At 37.7% G+C, this 24,734-nt stretch overlaps 1 long non-coding RNA gene across 1 annotated transcript; it reads left to right on the top strand.

Annotated features, from left to right (window-relative positions):
* Nucleotides 1-21,830: 21,830 nt before the first annotated feature.
* LOC128285194 (uncharacterized) lies at nt 21,831-24,186 on the top strand. Its single transcript, XR_008275633.1, has 3 exons — nt 21,831-21,894; nt 22,361-22,444; nt 23,820-24,186. It is a non-coding gene; the product is annotated as an uncharacterized LOC128285194 (long non-coding RNA).
* The last annotated feature ends 548 nt before the right edge of the window (nt 24,187-24,734 follow it).

The following is a 24,734-nucleotide window of genomic DNA, read 5'->3' as shown; positions in this document are numbered from 1 at the left end:
AGTGGTTTGGGACCACGAAACCGAGTCACAAGAATAATTAAGTGTTATATTCCGTACTTATTGAATGTGGAATTGGTATGCGTAAATATTTCGTGTCTCGATTTTTATTAATTAGGTGCTAATTTATAAGAAAGGACTTAGTAGTAAACTTTGAAAGTACGATAGGAAATATGTGATGACTAATTAAAGCATGCATGCAAAATAATGGACTTGCATGTCAAATTCCCCTTTACAAGTAATGGCGGCCATGACAAAGAAAGATGGGTTAAACATGTCATGAAACATGTTTTGTTGGGCATTAGGAGAAAATCATAAACAAATAAGCATGGGTGAGAAAAGAATGAAAAAAAAATGTGTGTGAGAGAGTAGCATTCCCCCCCCCATTGCCGTGCAACCAAGAGGAGAAAACAAAAAAACTTGTTCATCCTTTCTCATCTTTTTAGCCGAAAATACTAAGAGGAAGAAGGGATTTTGCTTCATTTCCTTTGTTTAGAAGAGATCTAGAAGGTGATTTGGCTAAATTTGCATCAAGATTAAGGTATGTATGGGGTTGTGTTGGGAGTTTCATGCATGTTTTGGTTGCTAACTTGATGTGCATGTTAGCCATGGCTCAAATCTTTGGTATGCCATGGAAATGGTATTTGGCCAAAGTTGTTATAGTGATGAAGCCATTGCATGCTAAGTGTGAAGCTTGATGATGATGCATGCAATGATGGATTTTCTACTCATGAGTAAGATTTTGAGTTTTCTTTGTTTTATCATGATTAAAGTTGAAAAGGAGCATGATTGTCATACTTGGCCATGATGCATTCTTGAGCATGATTCATGCTTCTTGCATGTTAGTTAAAAGTTTGTGTTTTGGATGGCTATGGACACCTTGAAAATTCGCCATGCTCATATATGTATATATATGATTGCACATTTTGTTTGGTTATGAACTAAGTGATGAATATATTGATTTAAAGAAGAAAATGTGGAAGAATGCTTGTGAAATTGCAAGCACAATTCGCCTAGCACACATATAAGTGCTTGATGCTATATTATAAGTTTTGGGCCACAATGTGCAAGCATTAATTAGTAGATTGCATGCTGTTTTTGTGAGGTATTAAGTGCAAATTTTGACCTCAACATGTACATGAATATTCGCCTTGGGTAGCCCATTGAAGGCCTTAGCATTTCCTTGATGTTCAAACAAATTGTATTGAATTGCTTGATGTAGTATAAAATGTGCATGACCATTGTGTATTCAAGCTAAAGAGTGGCCATATGACCATCTAAAATCCTTGTCATATTCGCCATAAGCAAGCACAATGAGGTTTTAATAAATTGAATTTGTTTGAATTAGCTCAAGAGCCAAGAGGGCCACAATTGGACAAGGGAAGGAAAAGGTGATCGAATAGCCGAAAAAGCCGTTCGACAACATCCGAGGTAAGTCCTCAAGAAGTGACCTTACTTGAATTATGTGAGATGAAATATGGATGTGTATGATTATTGATTAGGTGTGTATGAGTATTTGAATTCCACCGGGCTAAGTCCCGGCGAATATGCTAATGATATTAATTGTGTTTGAGCCTTAGTAACGAAAATGAAATATGTATGTCCAATGATTATTGATGTATGTGTGCATGAGAAATTGAATGATATCCGGGCTAAGCCGAAGACAATTATGCTGGAAATTATATCCGGGTTAAGACCAAGGCAATTGTGCTAGTGGCTACATCCGGCTAAGACCGAAGGCATTCGTGCGAGTTATTCTATCCGGGCTAAGACCAAGGCATTTGTGCACTTGATTATATCCGGTTATATTCGAAGAATCTTGGGCTGGAGGTGAGTGTTGGTTGCTGAAATGAATTTAATTAGTACACTCGGACAGCCCAAAGGATAAGGTACGTTATATGTGCATTGGAAAGTCGGCGTGTTTGAGCAACATTCGCTCAATCGACTAATGAATTTCAGTTATTGAATTGATTGATGCTTTGCGAACTTATATAATGATGAAGTATGAAGTAAGAATGTGTATTAATGAAATGATGCATTTGGCTATGTGAATGTATTGCTGTAAATTATAGTTCATTATATTCCTTGAGACTTACTAAGCATAAAATGCTTACCCGTTGCTTTGGCTCTTAGTTTTCTAGATTTCGCTCGAGGCAATCGGATTTGGGATCGTTGAAGTCAAGTCATCCACACTATCAAGCCTCCATTTTGGTATAAATTTTGTTTGAACTTGAGATGGCATGTATAGGACTACCCTTGTTTGTTAAATATGTTGTAATGTAAGTATGTACGGCCGTGCGAAAATGGCTCGAAAAGGAAGTATGAACTTAGACTAATTGTGGGTTGTATGTATATATTTTGTGTCATGATGTGGCTATGGCTTGGAAATGAGAATGTTGGTCATATGATCAGCCATTGGCACGGTTAAAATGATCATATATGAACCTATGTATGGTAAGGCTAGTTGAATCATGGAGACCACCAAATAGGTGAGTCCTATCTTAAAACAGATGCTGCCAGCTGCAGTGGCGTGAATGTGAAAAATCACCAAAATTCATAGGAATGGAATTAGATAGTGAATAAGCTATGTAAATGAACCTTGATGAGTCTATTTTCATATGGAAGAAATGAAACGGTCATAGGAGTTACAGGTTAAGAGATATTAAAGCTATTGTGAGACAGGGCCAGAATGGTTTCTGGGTTCCCTGTCGCAACTTTAAAAATTCACTATAAATTATCCAAAAGAATTAGGAGATATATCTTATATGTACAGATTCCATTTTGAGTCTAGTTTCATTAGAAACAAACGACACCAGAATTAAAGCCCTGTACAGAGAGATATTCAAGTTATACCGCGCGAAGGTCGGAGCAGTCGATCCCTGTAACAGGGGTAACTTTAACTAATAAACTGTACCAATTGGCCCGACCAAAAATCCTAGAAATAAATCCATGGATGGATATATGAGTCTAAATTCAGGGAAAATTTACGAAACCAGTTTCCGAGTTTTGAAACTCGAGATATGATTTTTAAGGCGACAGTGACGCAGTTTTCCAGCCTGACTGGAAATGTCAAATTGGTGGGCAAAAACATGTGAACTTGGTTTGTTAACCCTCGGGTCCGACACCGGCGATGGTCTCGGGTTTTGGGGTGTTACAGTAAGTCTATATACAAATAAATGTGTTTGAAATTATTTTTTATGCTTATATGATATTGAATTGTGATGAATGATTATAGAATTTGTGTATGTGAAATTAAGAATATTTTGATAATGTAACGACGTCTAAAAGCCCCGTACGAACCATAGGAATAGTTGGAATACATATGTCATGACATAGGATTTTGATATGTGATTTCATGTAAAACCACGTCTGGGATGTTGGCATCGATTTGAGATTTACGTGTAAGACCATGTCTGGGACATCGGCATCGTATTTGATTTTGTGTAAGACTCTACCTGGGACAGTGGCATCGATATTTGATTACATGTAAGACCACGTCTGGGACGTTGGCATTGTACGAGTTTTTCAAGTTATCCGTGTATCCTATTTAATTCCTTACGGTTCAACAGGCATTCTGAGATATACGTGATTGAATGAATGAAGAACCGATTCAGGTACATGGAGATGTGTTCAACATTTGTTAATGAGAAGTAAGTTTATGTGGAAGAGATGATATGTGATATAAGTATGAGAAATTATGCTATATGTGCAAATGAATTGGGAATATGTGAAATGTATATGAACTATAGTGCAAATGAATTGGGAATATGTGAAATGTATATGAACTATGTGATTTGTGATAGTATTTGGCTATGGAGTATATGTATTTTATGATGCTTATATGCTTAAAATGATAAGCTTATTTGTATATGGCTTACTAAGCTTTTAAAAGCTTACTTTGTGTGTGTTTGCATTATGTTATAGATATCGAAGCTACTGGAAGCTCGAGGATTATCAAGGATCATCACCACACTATCAAATATTATTTTGGCACCTTTCGAAGATGTATATATATCATTGTATGGCATGTATAGGCTAGAATTAATGTGGTATGTTTTGAGATGTGTATATCATGCCATGAGATATGGCTTGATTATGGTTGAACTTATTGTTTGATTTTGGTACATATATGTGATGCAAAAATGGTAAATTTGGTGTATATATATGGCCTAGTGAAATGGTCTTTTTGGTAAGTTAGTTTTGTGGTTGAAATGGTTATAAATGTGATCTGAATCATGTGTTCAAGGTATGAATTAGTTACATAGAATTAGTATGTTTGAGTTGGTATTATGTATGGAAATGATTAATGATATTAAAGTATGAGTGATGCTTGTTTTGGAAATGTTTTGGTTGCATTTTGGGTTATGAAATGTGGTCTTAAAAGCTTATGTATATAGGATGGCAAAATGGCTTTTCTAGCAGCCTAATTTTATCCATACGGGCAGAGACACGGGAGTGTGTCTCAGTCGTGTGTGACACATGGTCATGTTACACAGCCGTGTGTCTCCTGGGGTAGTCCTACAATTTAAAGTTAGTCTTGAGCACGGCCTAGACACACGGGTGTGTCTGATGGCCGTGTGAGGCACACAGCCTTGGCACATGAGTGTGTGTGGCCATTTCAAAGGGTACACGGGCTAGACACACAGGCGTGTGGTCGGCCGTGTGACCTAAGTTAGTTTTGACCATGGCTAAGACACACGGGCATGTATCCGGCCGTGTGGTATAAGTTAGTATGTATACTTTGTTTTCACACGGCCTATGCCACGGGCGTGTTTGGTGGTCGTGTGAGGCACATGGCCTATTCACACGGGCATGTGACCTGTGATTCCATGAAATTTTTACAAGTTTTTGGAAATTTTATACGAGATCGGTTTAGTCCTGAACCTTCTCCGAAGTATGTTTAAGGTCTCGTTGACCTAAGAAAGAGACTTTATGTTGATATTTGACTATAATATGATGATGTATGACTTTTGATTGTGAAATGATTGCGAAATATTCCAATATGTCTGGTAATGCCTCTTAATCCTAGTCCGGCGATGAATACGGGTTATGGGTGTTACTTTTGGTTGGTATCAGAGCTACGATTTAGTCGATTCTAGGACTAATGTAATGTATGTGAGACTAGCTATACATGCCATATTTGTAAACTGTGATAGTATGATGATTCCTGACAATGAAAATATGTTTTTATATAGTAAATGAATCCCGAACGAGCTGTATCTGATGATGTTGAAAGTAATGCGCCTGCTCCCGCTTAAGGGACAGCGTCATCTGATTCTAGACCTGCTACTAGTAGCCACAAGGGAGGGGCTAAGCAAGCCTTTTACCAAATGATGAATGATTGGTTCACTCAGTATATGAGAACTAATTTGGATGTTCCACAACCTTTACCCCCGCTAAATCCTCCGCAAGTCCCTATCATACCACAAGCTAATTCGATTCAGTTGAATAATCCACCTATTGATAAAATTAGAAAATATGGGGTCGAAGAGTTTCGTGCTACTACTAATGATGATGCTGAGAGAGTTGAATTCTGGTTAGAGAATACGATACGAGTGTTCGATGAATTGTCATGTACTCCGGACGAATGTCTTAAATGTGCCATTTCACTTCTGAGAGATAGGGTGTATCATTGGTGGAAGACGTTGATATTAGTTCCGAGAGAATGAGTCACCTGGGATTTCTTTCAAGTTGAATTCCGAAAGAAATACATCAGTCAGAGATTCATCGATCAGAAACGCAAAGAGTTTCTTGAGTTGAAACAGGGCCGTATGTCTGTTACAGAATACGAGTGAGAATTTGTGAGATTGAGCCAGTATGCTCGAGAATGTGTCTCGATCGAAGAAATAATGTGTAAAAGGTTTGAAGACGGCTTAAATGAAGATATCCGCTTGTTGTCAAAATTTTGGAAATAAAAGATTTTGTTGTGTTTTTTGAACAAGCATGTAAAGCTAAAGAACTCGAGAAAGAGAAAAGAAAAACTGACCTAGTAGCTAGAGAGGTGCGAATAAGATCATCGAGCAAGTCATTTCATTCGGCATCAAAGAAATTTTGAGATGATTTTAGCCGCTCAAAGGGTAATTTGGGATATTCGAGCAGAGATCGTACTAGATCACATTCAAGTTTCAGAGCTCCAGCTACTTCTATTGCAAGTGTGGGAAATGTCCGATCTGATCGACCTGAGTGTAGACACTGTGGTAAAAGACATCCGGGAAGTTGTAGATTGAATGACCGAGCTTGCTTTAGATGTGGATCCTTAGATCACTTTATCCGTGAATGTCTTGAGTCTGTAGAGCAAGAGATTGTGCAAGATCTGAGGCCGAGTGGCAATATAGTTTGAGGTAGAGCACCCAGAAATGCAGGTAGTGTGAGTGGTAGCCAAAGGGGAACTAAAGATACAACTATTAGATCTGAGGCTCGCGCACCTACCAGAGCCTGTGCTATTCGTGAACGGGAAGAAGCTTCGTCTCCAGATGTTATTACTAGTACTTTCACTCTTTATGATACTTCTGTGATTACATTAATAGATCCAGGATCAATGCATTCATATATGTGCATGAACTTAGTGACCAGTATGTAACAATCCGATTTAGACCCTAATTGGAACGGTGATTTCGGGACCACGAATCTGATTCAGAAAAATATTTAAATATTATTTACTGTATTTATTATATGTGAATTAGCATGTGTGAAAGTTTCGTATAAAAATTTGATTGTTTGCGTGCTTAATTAAATAAAAGGGCTTAATCGTGTAAAATGAAAACTTGATAGTTTAAATCATAAAGGCTGAATTGTTAGTGGCTTTTTAATATGGAGTATTTATGTTGCAAATTGCCCATGATAATATGCATTGGACGGTAGTAGCCTTATAAAAAATCATGGTTTTTTATTTTTTTACAAAGGTTATTTAAGTTAAATGGTTATTATAATAAGTTATAATAAAACATAAAAATTAAATAAGCATGCATAATTCTTGTTTTTACCGAAACTTGAGAAAGAAAGAAAGAAAGAAAATATAGTTTTGTGATGTTCGGCCATTAACAAGCTTGATTAAGGTATGTATCTAGCTTAGTTTTTGATAATTTTTGCGTTTTTGAGATCGTTGCTTCGAGTACTACCCGACCCATGCTTGAATTTTTTATTTTGGTGAACATTTTGAGTTATGCCATTGATGAATAATTGTGTTTTGTGATGTTTGATGATAAATTATGAAAGATATGTTTTGGTTTAATATGTTTTGTGTTGGAGTTTTTGATGATTTTGAATTATTAGGACTAAATTGCAAAAATAATAAATTGAAGAACTAAAATGCAAAATAAATGAAATATATGGATTAGTATGAACATAAGGAAGATTCGGCCTAACTATAATGTGGTGAGATTTTGTGTATTTTGTGTTTTGTGTAATTAGGATTAATTTGTAAAAGTATGTAATATCACGGGTAAAATGATAATTTACCCATTTATGTGTTGTTGGGTTAAATTGAATGAAATTGTGTTTAATTAAGTTTATTTTGGAATTATATAGATCAGGAACAAAAAAATCAGACTTGGATCGGGGAAAAGCAAAAATAATTGAATAGCTGATTTTTAACGTTTGTCGATATCCGAGATAAGTCTTTAAGTAATTAAACATAGTTTAATTCGAATATATAATGGTTTACTATGATGATTCAAATTTTATAGTTGTATAGTACAATAGCTGAATGTGGTTTAACAATGAATTAATGTGGTTGAGTTTTATTCGACTGAGTTAAAACCTCTAAAAGTTGTATGAATTACATGGAATATTTGGACGATTCACTATATGAACTGTTATGAAATGATTTTATAATTATGATATTCGGGCTTTAAGCCTAGCAAGCCTTGTGCCGGTGAATTTGATCGGGCTTTGTGCCTAGCAGCCTTAGTGCCGGTGAATAAATATCAGACCTTGGGTCTAGCAGGCCTTGTGCCGGTGTGTGATTCAGGCTTATGCCTACCAGGTTTTATGCCGGTGAATTATTTTTAGGTCTATGCTTATAAGATTTCAAGTTGTTATGGAAAGTGAACAAGTAAAATTGAGCTAAATAACCTTGTATATATATTCGGCCACATAGGTATGTACATATGTGATGTTATATCTAACTTGTATATTCGGCCATATGTGATGATGTATTGAATTTGTAAATTTGGCTACATGTGATGTTCTATCTAACTTGTATATTCGGCCATATGTGATGATATAATGAACCTTATGTATTCAGCCATACATGTAAGTATTTATGAGATGATATATTGGACCTTGTATATTCAGTTATATAGGTAAGTATTTACGTGGTGTTATAATTGACCTTGAACATTCGGCCAAGGTAACTTCTTTGTGTTATAGTATAACATTAATGATACAATTCGGCTTGTTTGAAATGTTTGATTTAATCATTTGAGTTGTTTAATTTCCTTAAGGCTTACTAAGTTTAGTTAGCTTACTCTGTTTTATAGATTTTGGTTGTAAGTTACGAACTCAGGGATCGTTATCGAAGTTATCCACACTATCGTCAACCTTCGGTACTTTTAAAAGTCTATTTTTGAACTTATGGCATGTATAGGCTAATATGTATTTTTTTCAACCTTGGTATGTATAATTTGAGCCATACGAATATTGCTTAACTTCTAAGTTTGGATATGGTTATGTTTGGTAATGGTTTATTCTGTTTTGATTATATCACTCTTTAACACCAAGTTACCATTCATTACAATGTCATCAAACATCATAGGCATATGTTTTAGGTCATTGCTTATGTAACATCCCGAAATAAGGCTTAGTAGGAACAGTGGTTTCGGAACCACAAATTCAAGGTCGAGAAATTATTTTAATATTATTTCTTGTGTTATAGCATGATTATATGAGTGCATGAAAATTTTGGTGAATTAATTTTAGCGTTTGTGAGCTTAATTGCGAAAAAGGACTAAATCACATGAACGGAAAAAGTTATGTTTTGTTAGCTAAATATGTTAAATAGCTAGAGAACGAAAATTTGGGATGTTTAAAGTGCAAATAGACCCTAAAAAGGTGCTTGGCCGGCCATAGAGAGAAAGAAAGTAGAAAAGTCAAAATTAGCTGAAGTTGGTAACTTAATTTTGACTAGAAATAAAATAAAATAAAATAAAAGCTATCATCTTTTCATCTTTCTTCTTCCCCACCAAAAATACCGGTAAAAAGGGGGTTTTGAAAGCTAAAAAATATCAGCCACTCTTCACCCTTGCAAGTAAGTGATTTTGATGGCCTTTCTTGATAATTTTTGTACTTTTAAGACCCTTGTAGCATAATATAGCTAATGAGGGGACTATTTTGCAAAATGGATGAAAGTCTAGGGCTTTTCCATGTGAATACTCATGTTGTTTGCTGAATTTTTATGGAAGAAAATGATTCATGGTTGTGTAATAAACAACTTTTGTGAAAGGAGTTTGCAAGAAAACACCTAAAAAGGGCTATTTTGTAAAGTTTGTAAAATAAGTTGTAAATGTCTGAAATAATTGAAATTGTGAGCTGTTATAGTTATAAAGAGAATTTGGCTAGGCTTGGTAAGGGAGGAAATTTGATAAAAATCGATTTACGAGCCTAGGGGTAAAATCGTACTTTTTGTGAAAGTCTAGGGGAAAAATGATCATTTTTCCAAAGTATAAATTATAGAATGTATTGGTTAATATGATGATTAAAGTAGTGAATTTTATATAGATGAAGAAAATCAAGATTCGGGCTTAAATCGAAAAGTACGAGGTTATGGACTAAAATGGTGTAATTAGCTGAAATTGCATTCGAGGTAAGTCCGTGTGACTAAATAAACATGTTATCCATGTTATTGTAATATACTTGAAATCTATTTTGCTATGATTGCATTTTGTAACACCCCGAACCCGAGACCATCGCCGGTGTCGGACACGAGGGGTTAACAAGCCAAGTCCACATATTTTGCCCACCAATTTGACATTTCCAGTCAGGCTGGAAAACTGCGTCACCGTCGCCTTAAAAATCATATCTCGAGTTCCAAAACTCGGAAACTGGTTTCGTAAATTTTACCTGAATTTAGACTCATATATCCATCCATGGATTTATTTCTAGAATTTTTGGTCAGGCCAATTGGTACAGTTTATTAGTTAAAGTTACCCATGTTACAGGGATCGACTGCTTTGACCTTCGCGCATTACAACTTTAATATCTCTCTGCACAGGGCTTTAATACTGGTGCCGTTTGTTTCTAATGAAACTAGACTCAAAATGGAATTTGTACATATAAGTCATGACTCCTAATTCTTTCTGGATAATTTATAGTAAATTTTTAAAGTTGCGACAGGGGACCCAGAAACCATTCTGGCCCTGTCTCACAATAGCTTTAATATCTCTTAACATGTAACTCCTATGACCATTTCGTTTCTTCCATATGAAAATAGACTCATCAAGGTTCATTTACATAGCTTATTCACTATTTAATACCATCCCTACAAATTTTGGTGATTTTTCACATTCACGTCACTGCAGCTGGCAGCATCTGTTTTGAAGGTAGGTCTTACCTATTTTGTAGTCTCCATGAACCAACTAGTCTTGCCATACATAGGTTCACATATGATCATTTTAACCATACCAATGGCTGATCATGTGACCAACATTCCCACTTCCAATCCATAATCACATCATGACACCATATATATATATACAAACCGCAAATAGTCTAAGTTCGTACTTCACTTTTACGAGCCATTTTCGCATGGCGAACACATATACATCACAAGATATTTAAACCGACAAAGGGTAGTCCTATACATGCCATTTCAAAGTTCAACCAAAATTTATACCAAAATGGAGGCGTTGATAGTGTGGATGACTTGACTTTAATGATCCCAAATCCGATTGCTATCGAGCAAAATCTATAAAACAGAGAGCCAAAGCAACGGGTAAGCATTTTTATGCTTAGTAAGTCTCAAGGAATAAAATCAGCTTTAATTAAAGCAATACATTCACATTGCCAAATGCATCATTTCATTAATACACATTCACATAATCATTCTTACTTCCCACTTCATCATTATATACTTTCACAAGGTATCAACCTATTCAATAGCTGAAATTGTTAGTCGATTGAGCGAATGTTGCTCAAACATGTCGACTTTCCAATGCACATAGAAACATACCTTATTCTTTGGGCCTTTCGAGCGTACTAATTGAATTTATTACAGCAACCAACACTCACCTCCAGCCCAAGCTTCTTGAATACAACCGGATATAACCACGCACGAATGCCTTGGTCTTAGCCGGATAGAATGACTCGCACGAATGCCTTGGTCTTAGCCGGATGTAGCCACTAGCACAATTGCCTTGGTCTTAACCGGATATAATTTCCAGCATAAATGTCTTCGGGACTTAGCCCGGATATCATTCAATTGCTCATGCACACATGCATCAATAATCATTAGACATTCATATTTCATTTTCGTTACTAAGGCTCAAACGCAAATATAATCACAAGCATAATCGCCTTCGGACTTAGCCCGGGTATCATTCAAATACTCATACACACATAAATCAATAATCAATACACATCCATATTTCATTTCACATAATTCAAGTAGGGTCACTTCTTGAGGACTTACCTCGGATGTTGTCGAACGGCTTTTACGGCTATTCGATCACTTTTGCCTTCCCTTGTCCAATTGTGGCCCTCTAAGCTCTTGAGCTAATTCAAACAAATTCAATTTATTAAAACCTCATTGTGCTAGCTTATGGCGAATATGACAAGGAGTTTAAATGGTCATATGGCCACCCTTTAGCTTGAATACACAATGGTCATGCACATTTTATACTACATCAAGCAATTCAATACAATTCATTCGAGCATCAAGGAAAAGCTAAGGCCATCAATAGGCTCCCTAAGGCCGAATATACATGTCCATGTTGAGGCCAATTATGCACTTAATACCACACAAAACAGCATGCATTTTACTAGTTAATGCTTTGCATATTGTAGCTCAAAACTTATAATATAGCATCAAGCACTCATATGTGTGCTAGGCCGAATGTGCTTGCAATTTCACAAACATTCTTCAACATCTTCTTCTTTAAACAAACATATTCATCACTTACTTCATAACCAAAACATCATGTGCAAACATATATATACATATATGAGCATGGCGAATTTCAAGGTGTCCATATAGCCATCCAAAACACAAATTTTAACTAACATGCAAGAAGCATGAACCATGCTCATGAATGCATCATGGCGAATACATCACAATCATGCCCTTTCATCTTCAATCATGGTTAAACAAAAGAAAACTCAAAGTCTTACTCAAGATGGCTACAAAGAAATTTCAAGAGTAGACAATCCATCATTGCATGCATCATCATCAAGCTTCACACTTAACATGCAATGGCTTTATCACAATACCAACCTTGACCAAATACCACTTCCATGGCATAACAAGGATTTGAACCATGGCTAACATGAACATCAAGTTGGCAACTAAAACATGCATGAATCTCATGACACAACCTCATACATACCTCAATCTTGATGCAAGTTTAGCCAAATATCCTTCTAGATCTCTTCTAAACAAAGGAAATGAAGCAAAATCTCTTCCCCTCTTAGTATTTTCGGCCAAAAGGAGAGAACAAGGATGAACAAATTTTTTTGTTTTCTCTTCTTGGTTGCACGGCAATGGGGGAATGCTACTCTCTCACACACATTTTTTTTCATTCTTTTCTTACCCATGCTTATTTGTTTATTATTTCTCCCTAATGCCCAACAAAACATGTTTCATGACATGTTTAGCCCATATCTCTTTGTCATGGCCGGCCATCACTTGTAAAGGGAATTTGACATGCAAGTCCATTATTTTGCATGCATGCTTTAATTAGTCATCACACATTTCCCTATCGTACTTTCAAAGTTCACTACTAAGTCCTTTCTAGTGGAATTCACCTTTATAACACTAAATCAATCATCATAAAATGTCATACATGAGCACACACATATTATAGGCATCAAAATAAATTTTTAATTATTTTTATGCCTCGGTTTTGTGGTCCCGAAACCACATTCCGACTAGGGTCAATTTTGGGCTGTCACAACTCTCCCCCACTTAAGAAATTTTCGTCCCCAAAAATCTTACCGGTAAATAGGTTTGGATATCGCTCTTTCAGAGAGTTCTCAGTCTCCCAAGTAGCTTCTTCTATCCCGTGCTTGAGCCATAACACTTTCACTAGCGGAACCCGCTTGTTTCGCAACTCTTTCACTTCCCGTGATAGGATACGAATCGGTTCTTCCTCATAACTCATATTGGCTTGAATTTCAATTTCTGATGGACTAATCACGTGCGATGGATCGGATCTATAGCGTCGAAGCATCGAAACATGAAAGACATCGTGAACCCTTTCGAGTTCGGGGGCAAAATCAAACGATATGCGATCGACCGACTCGCCGGATATCTCATATGGCCCAATGAACCTCGGGCTCAACTTGCCCTTACGGCCAAATCGAGTATCTTTTCCAAGGCGATACCTTGAGAAACACTTTATCTCCCACCTGATACTCGATATCCTTACGCTTCAGATCCGCGTACGACTTCTGACGATCGGAGGCTATCTTCAGACTTTCACGGATTACTTTCACTTTCTGTTCAGCATCTCTAATCAAATCCACCCCGAAAATCTTGCTTTCACCAAGCTCACCAAAACAATGGTGTACGGTATTTACGACCGTAGAAAGCCTCGTAGGTGCCATCTTAATACTTGATTGAAAGCTGTTGTTGTAAGCGAATTCAATCAACGGCAAATACCGTTCCCATGAACCATTAAACTCAAGGACGCAACATCTCAACATATCCTCAAGTATCTGAATTATCCGCTCGGATTGACCATCGGTTTGGGGGTGAAAGGCGGTGCTGAAATGCAACTTGGTACCCAAAGCTTCTTGCAACTTTTTCCAAAATCGCGAGGTAAATCTCGGATCTCTATTCGACACGATGGAAATAGGCACCCCGTGTAATCTCACAATCTGAGAAACGTACAATTCGGCTAATTTGTCCATTGAAAAATCCATACGTACGGGGACAAAGTGAGCCGACTTAGTCAATCTATCTACCACGACCCAAACCGCATCCTTCTTACTTGCTGACAATGGCAGTCCGGATACAAAGTCCATTGTGACTCGATCCCATTTCCACTCGGGTATCGTGATTGGTCAAGTAATCTCAAGGCACTTGATGTTCCGCTTTCACTTGTTGACATATTAAACATCTCGAAACAAAGTCAGAGATGTCTCGTTTCATACCATGCCACCAAAATCGACGTTTCAAATCGTTGTACATCTTCGTACTCCCCGGGTGGATTGCCATTCGGCTACAATGGGCTTCATTCAGAATTATCGAAATGAGTTCCGAATTCTTTGGAACACACAGACGGCTTTTGAACCTCAAACAATCGTCATCATCGATTTGAAACTCCGAGTCCTTGTTCGGAACACACTCAGCCCGTTTTGCAGCCAACTCGTCGTCGACTTTCTGAGCTTCTCGAATTTGATGTGTCAATAATGGTTTGGCTTTCAATTCAGCCACTAACACACCGTCGGATCGAATGCACAAGTGCACATTCATCGCTCGTAAAGTGAATAATGATTTACGACTCAAGGCATCCGCAACCACATTCGCCTTTCCGGGGTGATAGTCAATGACCAGCTCATAATCCTTTAACAGTTCGAGCCAACGTCTTTGTCGCAGATTTAAGTCTCTTTGGGTCATCAAATATTTGAGACTTTTGTGATCCGAGTACACATGGCACTTCTCACCAAATAAGTAATGTCGCCAAATCTTTAAGGCGAATACGATGGCAGCTAATTCGAGATCATGGGTCGGATAATTTTTCTCGTGTGGCTTTAATTGCCTCGACGCATAGGCCACAACTCGACCTTCTTGCATCAATACGCAACCTAACCCAAGGAGGGAGGCGTCACTATAGATGACAAACTCTTTGCCAGATTCGGGTTGCACTAGAATTGGGGCTTCAGTCAAATAAGTTTTCAGTTGATCGAAACTTTTCTGACATTTCTCCGTCCATTCGAACTTAACATCCTTTTGGAGTAGCTTCGTCATCGGCGTGGCTATCGTTGAAAAACCTTTTACAAATCGTCGGTAATAACCAGAAGCCCCAAAAAGCTCAACCTCGAATATTTCTGGAGGCTTCCAATTAAGTATGGCTGAAATTTTATTCGATCGACTCGAATACCGTCGCAGATACCACATGACCCAAGAAGCTAACCTCTCTTAACCAGAACTCACACTTGCTGAACTTAGCATATAATTGCTTATCCCGTAAAATTTGCAGCACTAACCGCAGGTGTTCAGCATGTTCGGTCTCATTTCTTGAATAGACCAAGATGTCATCAATGAACACGACTACGAATCGATCCAAATATGGTCTGAAGATCCGATTCATTAAATCCATAAATACCGCAGGGGCATTAGTGAGCCCAAACGGCATCACTAGGAACTCATAGTGACCATATCTCGCTCAAGGCGCCTTGGGTACGTCCGAATCTCGGATTCGCAATTGATAATAGCCCGATCTCAAATCTATTTTCGAGAACACTGAAGCTCCTTGAGTTGATCGAACAAGTCATCGATACGTGGTAACGGATATTTGTTCTTTATCGTCGCTTTATTAAGTCGACGATAGTCGATCTACACCGCATGGTTCCATCCTTCTTTTCACGAACAACACCGGCGCACCCTAAGGCGAAAAACTCGGGCGAGCAAAACCTCTATCCACCAATTCTTGCAACCGAGCTTTCAACTCCTTTAATTCCGTTGGTGCCATACGATACGGAGCTATCGAAATTGAGTGGTACCGGTACCAATTCGATGCCAAATTCTATTTCCGAACAAGTGGTAAACCCGCAATTCTTCGGGAAAACATCCGGTATTCACAAACCACGGCACAGATTCGTGTTTCTTTTCGATTCTTTGTCATCGAGCACGTCGCAAGGTACGCCGCACCCTTTTCTTACATATTTTCGGGCCAACATTGCGATATTACAATGGCAACCCTTTAAGTCCGTAGACTCAACCCGAATTATCTCATTATTCGCGCACCTCAAATCGATAGTCTTGCTTTTGCAATTTACAACCGCATCGTGCATGGTCAACCAATCCAAACCAAGAATAACGTCAATTCATCGAACGGCAAAAGCATCAAGTCCGCCGGAAAACAAGAACCTCGGAACACTAGGGGACTTTTCTTGCACACTTTGTTGACAAGCACGTAATGACCCAAGGGTTTGACACCGAATTACAAACTCGAGAGACTCAATAGGCAAAGTCTTCTTGGATGCTAAGGTTTCACATATATAAGAATGAGTAGAACCGTGGTCAATCAAAGAAATCACATTAGTATTGAAAAGAGTGAAAGTACCGGTAATGACATCTGGAGAGGCAGCATCCTCGCGTGCGCGTATGGCATAAGTCCTAGCAGGAGCCCGAGCCTCGGATCTGATGGTAGCATCTCTAGATCCTCTCTGACCGCCACTAACATTGCCCATATTTCTAGGTGGCCTACCTCGAGCGATGGTAGCACCGGGTTTCCACTCTGACTTACATTCTGTTCAAGCATCCTCGGGCAATCCTTCATAAAGTGGTCGGCCGATCCACACTTATAGCAGGAGCGATCACGAAACCAACAGCTCCCCGAATGCCATTTGCCACAATGTAGACACTCCGCCCCTTCTCTGGCGATCATTTCCACCATCGGCGATCGAAGTGACTCGTGTGGTCACAGGGTCGATTAGTCCTCGTCTAGAAAAGCCCAAACGCCTCTAAACCGCTCACATCATCTCGAAATCTCTTGATGCTGTTGAAGAGACTTTCCGAGGACCTCTTCGAATTCTCTGGTTCCCACATCAACTTTTGTTTCTCCTTTCTAAGCTCTTGACTTTACAAGCTCGCTCAACAAGTACTACGAACTCTCGTATTTCGAGAATGCCAACGAACATCCTTATATCATCATTCAGCCCATCCTCGAAGCGTTTACACATAATAGCCTCGGACGAAATGCATTCTCGCGTGTCGGCTAAGCCTCACAAATTTTCGTTCATAGTCGATGGCGACATAGAACCTTGCTTAAGATCAAGAAATTCCTTCGCTTTTGGTCGATGAATCTCTGACTGATATACTTTTTTCGGAACTCGGTTTGAAAGAATTCCCAAGTCACTTGCTCTCTAGGTACCACAGAAGTCAGAGTACTCCACCAATAGTAGGCGGACTCACGTAGCAAGGAGATGGTACACTTTAAGCACTCATCGGGTGTACAAGATAGCTCATCGAGCACCCGAATCGTGTTATCCAACCAAAATTCGGCTCGCTCAGCATCATCATCATCCGTAGCTTTAAATTCAGTGGCCCCATGTTTTCGAATCCTATCGACTGGGGGCTTACTTGACCTTATTTGGTCATCACGGAGGTATTGTAGGTCTTGGGGTTGCATTTGTCGGGAATGGAGGTTGTGGAACAGTAGTGTTAGTTCGAATGTATTGGTTAAACCATTCGTTCATCACACTATAAAAGGCTTGCCTAGCCTCATCATTCGGATTGTTGGCCATAGGTTGAGAGTCCGCCGGCGCTGTCCCTTTGCGGGAGCAAGCGCCACACTCTCCACATCATCAGCTATCGCTTTCGGTTGGGATCGGGATCCATTGCTATAAACAAACACAAAGTCAAATTGTCGAAATCACCACACTATCGATTCATCATTTAATGGCATGTATAGCTAGACCCCAAACACATCACGGTAGTCCTAGAATCGACTAAACCGTGGCTCGATACCAATAAAATTGTAACACCCGAACCCGAGACCATCGCCGTGTCGGGACACGAGGGTTAACAAGCCAAGTCCACATATTTTGCCCACCAATTTGACATTTCCAGTCAGGCTGGAAAACTGCATCACTGTCGCCTTAAAAATCATATCTCGAGTTCCAAAACTCGGAAACTGGTTTCGTAATTTTTTCCTGAATTTAGACTCATATATCCATCCATGGATTTATTTCTAGAATTTTTGGTTAGGCCAATTGGTACAGTTTATTAGTTAAAGTTACCCATGTTACAGGGATCGACTGCTTTGACCTTCGCGCGTTACAACTCTAATATCTCTCTGCACAGGGCTTTAATACTGGTTCCGTTTGTTTCCAATGAAACTAGACTAAAAATGGAATCTGTACATATAAGGCATGACTCCTAATTATTTCTGGATAATTTATAGTAAATTTTTAAAGTTGCGACAGGGGACCCAGAAACCATTCTGGCCCTGTCTCACAATAGCTTTAATATCTCTTAACATGTAACTCCTATGACCATTTCGTTTCTTCCATATGAAAATAGACTCATCAAGGTTCATTTACATAGCTTATTCACTATTTAATACCATCCCTACAAATTTTGGTGATTTTTCTCATTCACGTCACTGCAGCTGGCAGCATCTGTTTTGAAGGTAGGTCTTACCTATTTTGTAGTCTCCATGAACCAACTAGTCTTGCCATACATAGGTTCACATATGATCATTTTAACCATACCAATGGCTGATCATGTGACCAACATTCCACTTCAATCCATAATCACATCATGACACCATATATATATATACAAACCGCAAATAGTCTAAGTTCGTACTTCACTTTTACGAGCCATTTTCGCATGGCCGAACACATATACATCACAAAGATATTTAAACCGACAAAGGGTAGTCCTATACATGCCATTTCAAAGTTCAACCAAAATTTATACCAAAATGGAGGCGTTGATAGTGTGGATGACTTGACTTTAATGATCCCAAATCCGATTGCTATCGAGCAAAATCTATAAAACAGAGCCAAAGCAACGGGTAAGCATTTTATGCTTAGTAAGTCTCAAGGAATAAAATCAGCTTTAATTAAAGCAATACATTCACATTGCCAAATGCATCATTTCATTAATACACATTCACATAATCATTCTTACTTCCCACTTCATCATTATATACTTTCACAAGGTATCAACCTATTCAATAGCTGAAATTGTTAGTCGATTGAGCGAATGTTGCTCAAACATGTCGACTTTCCAATGCACATAGAAACATACCTTATTCTTTGGGCCTTTCGAGCGTACTAATTGAATTTATTACAGCAACCAACACTCACCTCCAGCCCAAGCTTCTTCGGAATACAACCGGATATAACCACGTGCACGAATGCCTTGGTCTTAGCCGGATAGAATGACTCGCACGAATGCCTTGGTCTTAGCCGGATGTAGCCACTAGCACAATTGCCTTGGTCTTAACCGGATATAATTTCCAGCATAAATGTCTTGGGACTTAGCCGGATATCATTCAATTGCTCATGCACACATGCATCAATAATCATTAGACATTCATATTTCATTTTCGTTACTAAGGCTCAAACGCAAATATAATCACAAGCATAATCGCCTTGGGACTTAGCCCGGGTATCATTCAAATACTCATACACACATAAATCAATAATCAATACACATCCATATTTCATTTCACATAATTCAAGTAGGGTCACTTCTTGAGGACTTACCTCGGATGTTGTCGAACGGCTTTTACGGCTATTCGATCACTTTTTCCTTCCCCTTGTCCAATTGTGGCCCTCTAAGCTCTTGAGCTAATTCAAACAAATTCAATTTATTAAAACCTCATTGTGCTAGCTTATGGCGAATATGACAAGGAGTTTAAATGGTCATATGGCCACCCTTTAGCTTGAATACACAATGGTCATGCACATTTTATACTACATCAAGCAATTCAATACAATTCATTCGAGCATCAAGGAAAAGCTAAGGCCATCAATAGGCTCCCTAAGGCCGAATATACATGTCCATGTTGAGGCCAATTATGCACTTAATACCACACAAAAACAGCATGCATTTTACTAGTTAATGCTTTGCATATTGTAGCTCAAAACTTATAATATAGCATCAAGCACTCATATGTGTGCTAGGTAGAATGTGCTTGCAATTTCACAAACATTCTTCAACATCTTCTTCTTTAAACAAACATATTCATCACTTACTTCATAACCAAAACATCATGTGCAAACATATATATACATATATGAGCATGGCCAAATTTCAAGGTGTCCATATAGCCATCCAAAACACAAATTTTAACTAACATGCAAGAAGCATGAACCATGCTCATGAATGCATCATGGCGAATACATCACAATCATGCCCTTTCATGTTCAATCATGGTTAAACAAAAGAAAACTCAAAGTCTTACTCAAGATGGCTACAAAGAAATTTCAAGAGTAGACAATCCATCATTGCATGCATCATCATCAAGCTTCACACTCAACATGCAATGGCTTTATCACAATACCAGCCTTGACCAAATACCACTTCCATGGCATAACAAGGATTTGAACCATGGCTAACATGAACATCAAGTTGGCAACTAAAACATGCATGAATCTCATGACACAACCTCATACATACCTCAATCTTGATGCATGTTTAGCCAAGTATCCTTCTAGATCTCTTCTAAACAAAGGAAATGAAGCAAAAATCTCTTCCCCCTCTTAGTATTTTCGGCCAAAAAGGAGAGAACAAGGATGAACAAATTTTTGTTTTCTCTTCTTGGTTGCACGGCAATGGGGGAATGCTACTCTCTCACACATTTTTTTTCATTCTTTTCTTACCCATGCTTATTTGTTTATTATTTCTTCCTAATGCCCAACAAAACATGTTTCATGACATGTTTAGCCCATATCTCTTTGTCATGGCCGCCATCACTTGTAAAGGGGAATTTGACATGCAAGTCCATTATTTTGCATGCATGCTTTAATTAGTCATCACACATTTCCCTATCGTACTTTCAAAGTTCACTACTAAGTCCTTTCTAGTGGAATTCACCTTTATAACACTAAATCAATCATCATAAAATGTCATACATGAGCACACATATATATAGGCATCAAAATAAATTTTAATTATTTTATGCCTCGGTTTTGTGGTCCCGAAACCACATTCCGACTAGGGTCAATTTTGGGTTGTCACACATTTAATTATATGTGGATGGGGTTATGTATGAGAAAGTGATGCCAAACATTAATAACATTTTTGTGATGATTAAATCCATTGGAAATTTGATGGAATATGACATTCCATTGAAACAAGTAAGTTGTACGTAAATAATGCAAATTAACTGTTATTATGTATTATACAATTTGTTTGGCATGAATTGTTGAGTTGTGTTGGGAATGTGAAATATGAGAATTAATGTAATAAAGACTTTCGGTTGAACATTAGGAATAGATTTGGGACATTCATGCCATGACATTGGGTGATATGTGTGCTAGTGTAAGACATGTCTGAGACATGCATCAGCCACATTATGAGGGCCAGTGTAAGTGTAACAGCCCGATTTTGGGCCTAGTCGGAACAGTGGTTTCGGAACCACTATTTTGAGGCTAGATAAAATTATTTTAGTATTATTTTATGTGTTATAATATAATTTTATAAGTGCATGTAAATTTTGGTAAGTTAATTTTAGCAATTTCTAGTCCAATTTTGAAAAAGGACTAAATTGCGTAAAAGGTAAAAGTTGTGTTTAATACCTAACGGTGTGTTAAATTGCCTTGTATCTTAAATTGGGGGTCTTTAAAGTGAAATTAGGCCATTGAAAGTGTGATGGCCGGCCATGGGAGACAAAATTGTTGAAAAGTCAAAATTAGGTGAAATTTGGTCACCAATTTTGACTAGTTTTATTATTAACAAATCAAAAGGAAAAGCTATCATTTTCTCTTCTCCTTCACGAAATATGCAGCAAAGAAAGGGTTTTGAAGCTGGAAAATTTCAGCAACATATTTCCCTTGCTTGTAAGTGATTTTAATGTCTTTGCTTGATGATTTTTACATTTTGGAACCCCTAAAGCATGAGCTTTCATAAGAGGGGACTATTTTGCAAAATGATGAAGAGTCTAGGGTTTTTCCATGAGAGTAAATGTGTTGTTTGCTGTGTTTTTATGGAAGATTATGAGTCCTAGTTGTCTAATAAACAACTTTTGTGAAAGAAATTGCATGAAAACACCTTAAAAAGGGCTAGATTGCTAAGTTGTAAAATGAGTTGTAATGTGTAAAATAGTTGAAATTATGAGTTGCTATAGTTATGAAAATGGTTCATCTAGACTCAAGGAGTAAAGAAATGTGATAAAAATTATTTTACAGTATTGGGGAAAAGTGCAAATATGCAAAAGTTTAGGGTCAAAATGAAAATTTGTAAAATATGATTTTTAGACCCATATGAATATTGTGACTGATTGGTAGGCTAAATGTGATATTATAGATCAAGGAAATCGAGATTTGGACCTAGAACGGAAAGAAATCGATTAAGGGATGATTATGTCCTTTTCACCTTTGTGGTATCGAGGTAAGTTTGTATGTAAACAATACCATGCTATACATGTATTTAAATGTTATCCTTACATGAATTGTACATATATTAAGTGTATGTGATTAATAGAAATATGATAAGACAAAGCCTTAATAGACGAGGAAAATCCCGTTTGAACCTTAGGAATAGAATAGGATACGAGTGACATGTCACTAGGAATTATGAGTCTAGATGACTAGCTCGAGAGTGAGCATTGAAATGTCATGAGATATGAGGTAGCTTTAGCTACAATTGAGGCACTTATGTGCAAAGGCTTTTCCGAGTATCCAATTAGTATTCCAAGTGTTCAACGGGTAATCCAAGGAAAGAGTTGATGATGGTCCCAATGAGGTAAGTCATTGGTGAGTATACACTTTATGTTACGAGTTGTGCAAGTATGTATATTAAGAGTATGAGAATGCCTTGATATGTGATGATCTATGATGCATAATATGTGTTCTTACCATGATGGATGAAATGATGTTGTATTAATTTTGTGAACAATGATCATGAATGAGTAACTTAGCCTTGACAGATTTGAGTTACTGCAGTAGTGTAACTTTGAAAATACACTAAAAATAGTGGAAAATTAGTTAGAGGCAGAATAAAATATGAGATTAAAGCTTAATGAGTCTGTTTTCACATGAAAGAAACAAGGGAAGAAAAAGAATTCTATATTGTGTGATATTTGAATTCTTGTAAAACAGGGTCTGAATGAATTCGAGATCCCCTCTTCTAACTTTAGAAATTCATAATAAATTGTAAAAAAATTATACCTTACATGCATGGATTCCTTATTGAGTCTATTTTTAAGGGAAACAAACGACATGGTCATTGGAAGTCTGTACAGGGAGAAATTTGGTTCGTAGTGCACAAGGGTCAGAGTGGTCATACCCTGAAACAAGGGAGACTTTAACTAATAAACTGTACTAAATGGCTTGACCAAAAATTCTAGAAAAAAATTAGTAAGTATACATGTGAGTATAGTTTCAAGATAAATAGACGAGAACATTATTCAAATCCTGTACTATGAGATAATTGAACTTTAGTACAGAAGGGTTGAAACTGTCAGATAGTGAATCAGGAGCAAACTTGAGGAATAAACTGTACTAATTGGCTAAGTCAAAAATTCTGGAAATTTTATGAAAGAAAGATAAATGAGTCTAGTTTCAGGAAAAATTAACATAACTTAATTTGGAGTTTCATAGCTCTAGATATAAATAATTTAGTGACTATTGCTCAGGAAGACAGCTTACAGTGAACTTGAGAATATGTTGTAAACATTGATAAAACAAGTTAATGAGTTGCTTATTATTTTCATATGAACTTACTAAGCGAAAGCTTACCCCCCCTTCTTTCCCATGTTTTCTAGAGTTTCCAGGTTAGCTCGGGTTGGAGGCCGTCAGAGATATTATCACACTGTTGAGTTAACGCTATCGGCGTAAGTAAACTCAAGTGATTCTAGTCTATGGCATGTATAGGGTTTTAATGTGAGTATGTAATATTATGATTTAGCCAAAGGCAATGGCTTGTTATTAAGGTAGTATTAGTCATGTAAATTGGCCTATGTCGACTAATATCGTTATGGGCCCATATGATTATTCTTATGTATGTATGTTATTATCTCTTGTGATGTGGCTTACAACATGTATGCCTAGAGATTGAATTGAGATTCATTGATGAGCTAATAACTAATGCAGGATTAAGTGATTGGTAAATAGTTAATAATGCTTCATGAATGGTTTATGGATATGATTATGCATGCTTTGTGATGGACATGAGGTTTGATGACATGTTGATAGCTATAGCATTAATATGGTAAAGATGAAAGAAAAACTTGTTGTAATGGTTGCATGTGAAATTACCATGGTCATGTCATGTTAGGAAGGTTTAAGTGCCTAATTTTGCCATGTTGTATGCTGTTGTATAAGTATGCGTGCATGTGTTGTGAGTGTGACAAAATGGCTTGGAAAATAGCCTTGTATTTGTCCAGGTTTTGGACATGGGTTCGGGACACGGGCGTGTTCTTAGCACCCGGGCGTGTGTTCTATACCTACACGGGCGTGTGGAGCCTTGATCAAGAGATTTCCTAAGTTTTTCATGAGTTCTCGGTTGGGTCCCGAACCACCTCGAATGCATGTATTGGGCCTCGTAAGCTCGCATAAAGGACAGATTGCATGAGAAAAGAAAAGTTTTTAATTATTTGAGATTTCATGGCCCTGTTTAGGATGGAAGTGTTAGTAAAAGTCAGGTAGCACCTCGAACCCCGTCCAGGCGTCGGATGCGG

This window comes from Gossypium arboreum, chromosome 12 (genome assembly GCF_025698485.1).
Source record: "Gossypium arboreum isolate Shixiya-1 chromosome 12, ASM2569848v2, whole genome shotgun sequence".
NCBI classification, from domain to species: Eukaryota; Viridiplantae; Streptophyta; class Magnoliopsida; order Malvales; family Malvaceae; genus Gossypium; species Gossypium arboreum.
Note: the sequence above shows the minus strand (reverse complement) of the source record. Positions and strands in the feature narration are given on the sequence as shown.